Source organism: Meleagris gallopavo, chromosome Z (genome assembly GCF_905368555.1).
Source record: "Meleagris gallopavo chromosome Z, MGAL_WU_HG_1.1, whole genome shotgun sequence".
Lineage (NCBI taxonomy): Eukaryota > Metazoa > Chordata > Aves > Galliformes > Phasianidae > Meleagris > Meleagris gallopavo.
Window position 1 is genome coordinate 42,151,692 of NC_139435.1, and position 12,637 is coordinate 42,164,328.

Consider the following 12,637-nt stretch of genomic DNA (forward strand, 5'->3'; position numbering starts at 1 on the left):
TGGGTTTTTAGCCTTACTATAAATGACCTAACATGCAGCTTTAATTATAGTAAAACATGACAACAGATACGCATCCCCATATTTAAGAGGTCATAAGACTGCATTGCAGTCCTGAAGCACTGAGATGATGAAGACTCAAATGATTGCAGATAGTGCAGGTGCTGAAAACCAATATGAGGTTATATAATTTCGTGACCAGAGAAATGCCAACACACATCTTGGCGCACTGTGGTGTGTGACAGTATTTTTTCTGGTGACAATTTGCAGTCAGGGAAAAAGATCTTTGATCTCATTGCAGTTGGCAACCTTTACATGTCATATTCGGTCATCACCATATCAGGATGTACTAGCTTTCAGGCAGAAGGTAAAAGACTAGGAAATAATTCAAAGCATCTGGCTGTGCTGCTAGATTTTAAAGAATGAATACACAGTTTATGTGAATAAATATTAGCCTATTATGTATGAAATATTACTGTTACTAGTTTATATTTGTTAATTATTTTGGTGTGACAGGCCATCTAAGATCTTCAGTTCAGTAACTATATTTTAAGGGAGTGATAGAAGATGGACAGGAGAGCAGAAAAAGTGATGGATAGGTAATGTTGAATATGATCAGTTGAAGATAATTGATATAAAACATAGTGATCCAGGAATAGTTATTTGTCCTTGAGGACACAAGATGAATGTGAAAAAATCGAATATCAGTGACACAGGTACCATTTAACCATACCATTTAACCATTTAACCAGTTCCATTTAACTGAACAGATTTTATACCACCAAATTACAAAATTTTGTTATTTTTTGTTCACTGCTGGCCTCCAGGCATAAAGCTGGGTTTGTTCTCTCTTGTCTGGTCAAACTTGCTGTAGGATGTATTACAGTCCTCAGGGCTCAACTAAGCATCAGAAATATCAGATTTTAAAGGGTGTTTGAAAAGGTATGCAATACTGTTAGGGCAATACTTTCAGGAACATTTACCTGTGTTTGTTTGAATTTATTTTTCTGAAAGAACTTGTATTTCTCTAATACTGCAAAAACATTACTTCTATAATTGCTTACTCAAGCTTTCAAAATGTTGCAACAGTGTGATTTCAAATCAAATGGCAAGCTATTCCATTTAAAACTGTTGCTGCGAACTGTATTGAAGTTCCTCTGTAATCTTGATTCATTGCTTTTCTTTTTCTCTGCAAGCATGAACAAACATGAAGCAGTTTTCTGCAATTTTGTAAAAAAGAAAGATAATGTTTTGAAACCTCCTATGAGATGGTAAAGTCAGTCCTATATTTCTGAATAATTTACTGAGCATACGCTCACTCTGGCTATTATGGTGTACAACAATACAAATATGTTATAAATTATAACAGTAGCACTCTTTTCTGGAGTCTAAGCCTGAAAACATATGTTCTGCAAAAGTTCTGCTGAAGGCCATGGGGTTTTGAACATGGAAATTTTTGGGGCTTGGCTATGACTTCAGATTGATCATAAAAATCAGCATGCCGCTTGATCTTCACTGCAGTGACATGTAAGAGCAGCCTGAAATCACAGATGTAGTGACATAAAGAGAACAACGAGTGAGTATGTCCCAGCACAGGGAAATAGCTGTTCTCTTCATAATTTGACTTTGTAGAAGACAGGAGTTCGAAATGTGATGGCCTGCAACTGTTGGCATCTCTAACTGGCACACGATAAAAATCTGATAGGAAACCTCACTCCTAATTGGCTTCTCACATGACTTATGCAGGTTGCTTTTAGTGTTAAGATCATTAAATACATCAAGAAATAACCTATCAGCTAGTTTACAACTCCTTTTCACAGAAGGAACAATTAAAGATTCTATCTTATAATTACATACTTCTTGCTGGAACTTCTGCTGTTTCATACAAAAATAGAATCACCATGGTTGGAAAAAACCTGTAAGATTATCCTGTCCAACTGCCTGTCTACCACTAATATTTCTGAACCATGAACTGAACCATGTCTCTTACAGCAACATCTAAACATTTCTTGAACACCTCCAGGGACGGTGACTCTGTTACCTCCCAGGGCAGCCTGTTCCATGCCTGACCACTGTTTCGGAGAATAAATTTTTCCTAATGCCCAAACTTAATCTCCCCTGGAGCAATTTGAGGAAAATCCCTCTAGTCCTATAATTAGTTAGGTGGAAGAAGAGGCTGAACCCCACCTTGCCACAGATTTCTTTCATGTCTCTAAAGAGAGCAATAAGGTCTCCCCTGAGCTTCCTCTTCTTCAAACTAAACAATCTCAGCTCCCTCAGCTGCTCTTCATAAGACTTTTGTCCAAATCCCTCTACAGCTTTGTTGCCCTTCTTTGGACATATTCCAGGGCATCAGTGTCTTTTCTGTAGTGAGGGACTCAAAACTGAACACAACACTCGACGTACAGCCTCATCAGTGCTGAGTACAAAGTGTTGGAAATATCCAAATAATTTTGTCAGGACGGTATCTCTGATAAAAGCAGATTTCATTTGCGACTGCAATGGCGGGCGTCCCGCAAGCAGGAGCGTGCCTATGGACACAGCCTGACAGTCTTTATACCCTGTTTTCTCCCCCTTGCCTCCTCCCTCTCCCCTGTTTCCCCACTGGCTGGGTACTCCAGGTTCACAATCTTATCAGAGGATTTACATTTGTTATTTAGTTGTTAATTTGTTTGTTATCTGGTGTCGCCATCCTGTCGTTTCCAAGATGTCTCAGTGCTCTTCTTGTCGTATTGATATGGTGATTTGCTTCCAAGTCTTCGTTAAACAAGGAGCACCACAAGGAGCACCGGGGGGATGATGCCAGGTCTTCCGATGTCTCTTCAGGCGCTTCCTCGGGCATGCCAGGACTTGTTCTCTGGTTTGATCTGGTGCAGGATATTCTTGCAGTGTGTATGACAAAAAATATATATACACCTATATACACCTATATACAGAGCGTGCGTCCCTGGGAAGGGTCATCTAGACCATAAGTGATGTAAACTATCAGAGATCTGCCTCAGGATAAGTAGAAAGACTCCCAAAAAGAACTATGACAGTGGAGATCATGAAATAAAAAATATATATTATCCAATTCTAATGCAGAAACAACATTTTGATTCCCACACAGAGGAACCATCACTTCCCTGCTCCTGTTGGCAACACTATTTCTGATACAAGCCAGGATGGCACTGAGCATCTACCAGCACACATCCAGGTCCATTTCTTCCATACAGTCTTTCAGCCACTTTGTATAAGCTCCATTGTCTGAAGCAGTTGTGGCTGAAGTGCAAGACCCAGTACTCGGTCTTGGTTGAATTGGTCCAATGATCCAACCTATCCAGACTCCTATGTAGAGCCTTCCTACCCTGGCAGATTGATGCTTCCTCCCAACTTTGTGTCATATGCAAACTTACTGTGGGTGCATTTAATCCTCTCATGCATATCATCAATAAAGATATTGAATGGGACAGGTCCCAGTACCAACACCTAAGGAATACCACTGACTGGTTGCTAGCTGGATTTAACTCCATTCACAGCTACTCTCTGGACCTGGCTGTTCAGTCAGTTCTTTACCCAGCAAAGAGTGTAAGAGTGTTCAAGCCACAGGCAGCCAACTGCACCAGCAGAATACTGTAGGAGACAGTGTCAACGGCTTCGCTGAAGTCCAAGTGGATTATGTCAACTGCCCTCCGTTTATTCACCTGGCAGGTCACTTGATCATAGACCAGGTTGGTCAAGAAGCACCTGCCTTTCATAAACTGTGCTGGCTGGGTATAATCCCCTGTGTGCTCATGCCCTGTGATCTCACTCTGCTACATGTTGAATTTTGCTATCCTACCTATCTACAAGGTAGAACAGGAGTGGCCAAGCAGGGTTACATAGGCTGCCTTATGAAGTGGTTTATTTAGCCTGGAGCAATGCCAACCAGATATTAGGTCAATTAGATTGATATAATGGTACTTATTTATATAGGTGGGGGAGGGAAGTACTGAGCCAGCTATTGCAGTTAATTGAGTGCAGCTGTATACATTGCTTCTGAAAATTTGGCTGAAAACAAGACTTATCTTATCCCATGTATTCACATAATTTATCTGTCACAATTCAAACTAAGATATTAAGTACTACTTCTGTAGTCACATTAGCAGCAAAATGTGTATTTTACTGTGTAGAACTCCCTGTCAATCCATTTTTCCCATTGTAGACAATGGCTATGTTACTGGAGGGCTAAGCTAATCCTAAAGTTTTGGAAGAGAAACAGTTGTTTGTACTGATTTGAAGAAGTAATTACACAGATTATTCTGTTAGTGCTTCTTGCAACACCACAGTAGTCTTTAGATGTTGAGGATGACAATTATGACGTAGTACTGTAGATGGGGAGACATGTTGTAAGGCTGTTCTGCTTTAACAAGACAGAAGAAACAACAACGAAGCACCTAAAATGAGACAGACAGCATCAAGCCTTTCCCCTTTGTCTTCCTTATCTACATGTGCAGAGACTTTTCGGGTTGTCCTTGCATTACATATTAAGCTTTGGAACAAAAGAAGTGTTAGGACGAGGTGAACGGCCCCAAAGGAATAACAATGGACCATCAGAATACTATAAGGATGCTAGATGACATCAAAGGCTGTCTGTCAGGCAGTCATTGGGGGTGGATAGGGTAATGAATTTGGGAATGTAATGAATGTGAAAAAATATAACCTGTTCAATAACAGTTGACCGGAGGAGTATTCTTGGTGAGTTATCTCGATGCTACCCCAGTGCTGTCAAAACTTTGTTGTTACGTTTCTACACATCAATTTCCTTGAAAATACAAGGAAATTGTACAGTGTAACCCAGCTGAGTATGAACATATTTTGTTTTTCGTATACATATTCCACAGATTTATGGAGCTGACAGACAAGGAACTCATGTTTGTAGGAGCATACACAAGATAAAGCACCATAGAGCTTCCTGTGTTAGGACAGTCAAAGATTTTGATTCCACTCTTACAGAAAAATCTTCTTGGGAATAAAAAAAAAGTCACTGAATATGCTGAGAACTAATAAAACAACTAGAATTCAAAGGTGTTGTGCTTGCTTTAAATAAACAATGACATTATGAATTGTAGTATAATTACCTAAATATTGAACGTTTCTAATAACTATGGATGTGCCAGTTTTTCTTCTTATTGTTGATATTTTTTCAGTCATCAGCATGAATAAATAAATGACAGCAAGCCACAAGTGAATGAATATTTTAGCCTTTGAACTCAACAATGTCTTAGATCTGCTGAGGTTGGCATAGGCATAGATCTGCTCTATAATGGTCCCACGTTGCTCCATGGATGATCAAACTACATAAAACGAGGGAACAAGATTGAATTTTGTGATTCTTCTTGATCTGTTTCAAATGATTCTTTAAACAGAAAGTTAACAGCTTCATGGAAATATCGAAGATGCAAACTTTAAAATCATGATGCAAGAGAAAACTTTCTCGAGTAAAGCCTCAAAACTAACCCTACACATAACATTATTAAAACAATTCTAAATTTCTGTTTTCAGTTAAATTGGCAAACTGTTAACAAGAAGTTATAAAAATACTTATAAAATTAAAAAAGATTTTTTTTTCCACCTTAGCTTTCAATAGTAAACAACAAGTCAGTTGCTGAATGTAAGAAAGACATTTGAAGATGCAGAGACACGTGTGGTTTTCTGCCTTTCTTTTAGTTTACAGGAGTCATGCCATCTCTCTAGTACTGTAGCCCCTTTGTTCCTGTAGCTGTAGGGAAGATGAGTGTTGTGCTGTCCTGCAATCCTCCCACCACATGCAGATCAGTCAGGTCTGGAGCTGACAGCTACCTGGATCTCCATATTTGCACTGTTTTCTCCATAAGGCTGTTTCTTTCTGTCACTTGTCAGAAAAACTGCCAAAGCAGGAGGAGGAGGGATTGAGTAGTAAGAAGGCAGGCTTCCTGCTGAAAGTTCATTACTTCTGACCTGAGTTCCGCACACATCCAGACAGGGAGATTTTAATCTATGGACCTGAACAAACACAAAACTTCAATTTAAATATTCAAATATTTCTGTTCAAATTTAATTTAAACAGGGGAAAAAAAAAAAAAAAGAATAATTTGCCTGGGCTGTTTCAAGTTCTTTATTGCTCTTTTTTTCAGCCTTCAGAATCTACTTCAACTGAACAGTGATGGAGGACTCTTAAAGACAGTGCTCACAGTTTTGGAAAAGCAGCAAACTGCAACGGTCAGAACATTTAAGAAGTGACTGATGAGATTTTATGGTGCTTACGAGAGAAAATATCTGACTATTCATATGTAAATCTCAGATATTCACCAGAATGTTGCTTTTTAAATACTGCCACATTTCTCTTTGCAAGTGCATATGGAGTAAGTCGCTGGAGGTAACGTTCCCTCTGGAGACTCAAAGATTTGTTTTAATGTGAAAAAAAATCTCGTAGTACAATAGATCTCAGGCTTTCTCTTTCCTGTGCAATAAAGTCCTAAGGGAAACAAGATAGAAAAATTCATTCTAAAGCGATTAACAAAATCCGATTAACGTGGTAAAGCCATTAAGTAAATTAGCAAACTTGTTAATCAGAATGTTGTCTTTTTTGTTTTTGTTTTTGTTTCCTTATGTCTAATATTAGAAGTTTAATGGTATATTTTTAACAGGGAAGAGCTCTTTCTCTTATTTTTTTCTGGTCACACATGGATAAGTTTATATACTTCGGAGTCTCATTTAAACCTATGGGAATTGAATGTTGTTTCTGCATCAGAACAAAATAAGAATTTTGCTAATTTCATGGCCTCTCTACCATTTGGGTCCTTTATTAGAACTAATAGCTCTTTTCAGGGGCCTTTCTACCTTATTGGGTTCTCTGGTAAGTTTTCATTGCTAATCCCCTGATAAATCTTCCCCAACAACACATTCTTGGTATACAACTAAAGTAATATGTGTGTATATATATGTATAAGCTAGTAACAACTTACGTATAGCCAGCATTGAGAATATATGTCACACACATTGCAATAGTATACTGCCAATTTAAAAGGACAACTCATTACATGCCTCGGGGAGTGCCTGAAGAAGATATTGAGGAAGATCTGATGCCTCCCCTCCATACTCTTTGTTTAACAAGGCCTCTGAACAAAATCACCGTATCAATATGAACAAGAAGAGTGTTGAGACATCTTGGAGACACAGGACTGACACCAGATAACAAAGAAATTAACAATAAATAACAAATGTAAAAATCTTCTGATAAGATTGTGAACCTGGAGTACCCAGCCAGTGGGGAACAGGGAGAGGGGGTGGGGGGTGGAGGCAAGCGGGAGAAAACAGGGTATAAAGGCTGTCACGTTGTGTCCATAGGTTCGCTCCTGCTTGCGGGTCGCCCGCCATTGCAATCGCGAATAAAATCTGCTTTTATCAGAGATACCGTCCTGACAAAATTATTTGGATATTTCCAACAAACGGAAGAGCATCTGAAAGAAGAGCCCCACAGTTGTTCAAGAACAAAATGTGAGAAATATTAACTCATGTGGGTAAAGAAATGAGTACTCTTTTGTGGTAGTATGTTGTGTATATATATACACACCATATATACACAATATACATAGACAAATAAATATAAATGTGTATTAATGTATATGCATGTGTATGCTAAGTATTTATGGGCACATATAAATTCACTAGATCTCTTCTTAAATTTCCCGTGTGTCATTTGAATTCGAATTTCTCATCAATGAAAGTAGTAAAATTGAAGTATTTTTTTCCATTTACTTTCATACAAAGGATAAATTTCACGCTTCGGATAAATCCATGGACGCCATGTATGGTAAGGAACATGGTTTATTGAACAACACTGGTGATAGGTGAACAGCTGGACTAGATGTCCTTAAGAGATCTTTTTCAACTTTAATGATTCTATAATTCTGTAAATGCTTCACATTGCATTTAGTGTAAAAAAGAAACAGAAAACAACCTTTCTTCTTCCTGAAATAAAATCCATAAAAAGAATTTATACAAGTTATATCCTTCATATTCCTCAAATGTGAACTTTGTGGAGTCACCTTTATGACAGAAAAGACTCGTAGAAAAGTCTCTATACTTCAGCCATGTGTCAAGTGTTCCTAATGCAGAAGAGATCTAGCATCCGGTAAAACTTAGAGTATGTGGCTGTTACATTTATGGTCGGGGTGGTAAGGACATGGTGATGGTCGGTGGCACGTTTAACTAAATGCCGACCTGAATTTAAGCCCTACTGAGGCTGCAGGAAATCACCATAAGCAATTTGCCACTATTCTAATCAGATGAATTGACTCAGTGACAGAGGCAAGAACAACAGGAACATGCTGCTGGGTATAAGGTACAAGGACGCGTGTCATGAGAGGGTCCCGATGTCTCTTACCACAGTGAACTGTCAGGCACGAAGATAACAGTGAAAGACCCCATGCACACACTGGCAGAGCAGGCACCTGTCTTTGTCCACTCCCTTGTCTCACAGTGCCATGGTATCTGCACTGTCAGAAAACAGCAGCGGTAATGAAAATAACTATAGAAGTGGAATTATATGTCTTGAAATTAAGCTTACTATTATTTCTTGGAATCTGTCATGTTCACAATGCCTGTAAAAAACTTCAGAAACATTTGAGGGGAGGAGGGGGAGAAATGATGCCAGGCCTTCCGATGTCTCTTCTAGCGCTTCCTTAGGTTCTCTGGTTTGATCTCGTGCAGGATATTCTTGCAATGTGTATGACAAAATAAACGTATATACACCTATATACAGCGCGTGCATTCCTGGGAAGGTTCATCTAGAGGATAAGTGATGTAAACTATCAGAGATCTTCCCCAGGTTAAGTAGAAAGACTCCCAAAAAGAACTATGACAGGGGAGATCATGAAAATAAAAAAAATATTATCCAATTCTAATGCAGAAACAACGTTTGATTCCCACAATAATTAGAAGCAAGCAGGAATGTATGGCAACAAGATGATTAGTATTTTTAGAATTCCCTTGGAAGATGTTTCTAGAGAGTGAGGAGAGACAAATGTCATATATATCTAGTGAGCAGGCATTGCACGTACAGTGGCAGTTGAAGCTAGTAACACACATCTTTTATCAAGTGTAAAAGTATCAGTTCTTTATGCTATCCACAGGAACTGGGAGAAATGTTAGGAAACATAAAAGGAAATAGGTCTCCCTGAATCAGGGCAACAGCTTTTAGCACAGATCCGTTTGTTTTCCTGTGGCAAGCAAAGCATTCTGAGTTTGATAATTGAACTGAGAGCAGAATAAGAGAAGCATCTCGGTTACTACTGCTTTATACTTTTTTTTTTCTCTTTTGCATTTTTTTCCCTTCCCCTTTAGAAATGTAGAACTAGAAATTTAGTTGTTCCCCCTTAGCTGGGAGAAGAATTTCCAGGCAACAATAGGCAATGCTTTGATGATGCATGATCCAAGGTTGATCTCAGACGGGCCCTTTGGTGCATGAAGTACAGAAAATTATTCTTTAAATGCTGACTTCCTGAGCTTGAAACTCTTCTCACATCTAAAAATTAGGAACATATAGTAAAAGGTGCTTTTCAGATCATGTGAAATCCAGAGCTTAATTGGCAGTCCCACCTGATTTTGACATTTTACATCTGAAAGGGAGAGGATTTGGCAGAAGCTTCTGAACTGATCCCTTCCTCTGTTTCCAAACAAATTGACTGTCTTTTCTATCTTTCTTCATCAATTAAAACACAGAGTAATAAATAAAGGCGCATCACTTTGAATTCCTCCATTGGTATTTTAAGTACTCGGATAGTAGCAGGCATTATGACATCTCCAGTATTGCAGAAGTGTGAAAGGACATAAAGTGTGATTCATGAAAGTTTTTGCCACCTGTGTAGCCAGTGACTGCTCACAAATAATTACCACGCTCCACAGGATCAAGGACTTCCTGACATCTGCTAAAGAAACCACATTGTGATGTAAAGCATGGAAACTGCAATGTTTCTTTAACACATATGAGTCAAATAAATCAATGCGAAGAGATTTAACAGCAGAAGTTTATTACTGTTAAGCAAGTATTCTTATTGGTAGCACTGGGTTAGCACTAGGATTTTTCTCTGTAAGTGCACCGCAGGTTGACCGTTCATGAACAGATTAAATTTTCACATGCATTACATATTTATTATATTCCTAAAATTATTATCCTACCCACTTACAATTATTGCCCAACAGATACAGCCTTATTTGGTGGTCTCCGATGTCATCTGGCGTCTTTCTAGTCTCATGATGATCCATTCCTTACTCCTTCAGGGTCATTTACTTCCTCCAACAGTCTTTATCTTTTTAAAAAACACTCCTTTTGTCCCAAAGATTGCTGTGTAATGCAAGGACAACCCGACAAGTCTCCAACATAGATAAGCAAGACAAAGGAGAATATCTTGACGCCTGTCTGTTGTATTTTAGGCTATTTCGGCCTGGCGTGGGGAATCCTGTCTTCTTTTGATGTCTAACTGTTGATAAGGACTCCGTAAAAACAGGAATGCAGTTTTTCTGTTGCTGTGTGTTTCTTCTGCCTTGTTAAAAAGGAACAATCTTAGAACATGCCTCCCCATCTAAAATGCTACATCACAATTATCATCCACAACATCTAAAGGCTACTATGGTGTAGCAAGCAAGCATTAATTACATTATACAATTCAGCGGCTATCCTCATTAATAGAATATTTTTAGAATTATTTCTTCAAATCATATAGCAATCTTTTGTTTGATTTTTTAATTTTAAATAATATACATCTCAGTAAGTACCAATGCATTTTGTGAAACTGGTTTTGTTTGAGAGATTTCTTTAGAGTACAGATTATTATGTGATCTTCATGTCCTTTTTTTCCCTTGTAGAAGCAATATTCACAATGAACGTGCAAAACAATTATATCTCAATGTGCTGAACAACTTAACATTTATTAACCAAATGAAAGGTAGCATGTCAGAAGGTTTTCTCCTTTTCCTCTTGGATCTGAATATATTAATTTCTTTAAAGGTATTTAAAGATGCACTTCAATTTTTCTGGTTTTGAGAATTACAGTTTTCCCCTTGCACCCTTTAAACATACATATTGAAAAATAATCATAACTAAACCACAGAATTAACATATGTCAGTAGTTAGAATAAGAATAGTTACAATAATAATAATTTCCTATGAAAGTAATGTGTTAAGCTATAATTTTAGAAAATGGTGGAGCGATGTATGTTAGCAATTTCTCTTTCCACTCTATGTTTCAACTAGGAGTTATTATGCAGATTCAGGAAGTTGTGGAATAGCAAAACAGAAATGTTTGAAATACTATCCTTGTTAAAAAGAGCAGTGAGGGAACAGGGTAGATACTGTGGGCCCTGAACCGAAAAGACAGACCCCTAACCTGATCATTCTGGAACTTCACTTCAGCCTCGTGCATTACTTATCATGCCAAAGACTCTGGCTGCCTGAAGAAGTCAGGGAACAACATTACAGAAAAACCTGAATTTGAAGATGTGTGTGTAATGTTGTTCACAAAAGTAATCATGTTCATGCACAAAGATGTCTGAAAGCTGAGACTGTAAGACAGTTGTTCTTATGATAGTTATTTACAAAACCATAGTCTTTAGTGTTTTGTTTACTTGACAGAACCATCAATAGATAAAAACAAGCAAGCAAGCAAACATACAAACAAAGCCCAAGAAATAAAGTAATGCTAAATTTTCAAACTGGAGCACTTATAAATGTAGTGATACTTATAAGGAATCTGCAATGCAAATATAAAGTTAAATGAAAAATAGATTCATAAACAACTTATTAAATTAAAGCATGAAGTTATTGAAATGTAATTATAATTACACTTTTGGAACATATAAGCGGAAGGATATGAAACCATTATGTAGATGCAACAGAAATACGCCAAGAGAAGAGATCCCCCAAGTTTAAGATACTACTTGAAAAAGAAGCATGGAAACTATAAAACTCAAAATGCTACTAATGAGATTGATATAGTTGGTTTTTCCTGTAACTGGTAGCAAACATTTTCAAGAGTGCATTATTGATATTTTTAAAATATAATTTCTTATCTAAAAAGTTTCATTTTTTCCTTTTTTCTGTATGTATTTCAGTTCTTTCTTTTCATGTGAAATTCCTCTGGGATAACATTACATTGCTATGTACAAACATAACAAAAGAATTAGTTTGACAGGGAAGTTTTGATGAAATATGGACATGAAAGTAAGGCCAATTCTCAGCTTTCATCCAAGAAGAAATTGGAGTACTTGACTCTGAGCTTTAGCAGTGTACTCCCTGAAGCAAGTCATTTAGAGATAATCAACATCTTTCTACTCTCCTCTCCCATTTCACTACCTGACCTTTCTTCATTAACCTAGCAATTTACAATGGCACTGGATAGTGAATTTATCACAAGGCCTGATATGAAGTAATCTCTGGGGACAAGATAGTTACATTGAATTTCTCACCTAAGGGTTTTTCTTTCTTTTTTTCTTTCTTTCTTATTATTATCTATTTTCTTTTCTTGAAGTGTAATGTCATTGTCATGACTCAGATCTGGTTAATGAAAAAAATATATCCCCAGAATAAATAAGGAGTTTTCCTGAAAGGTAATATTTTATACTTGAGTCTTTTTAGTAATGT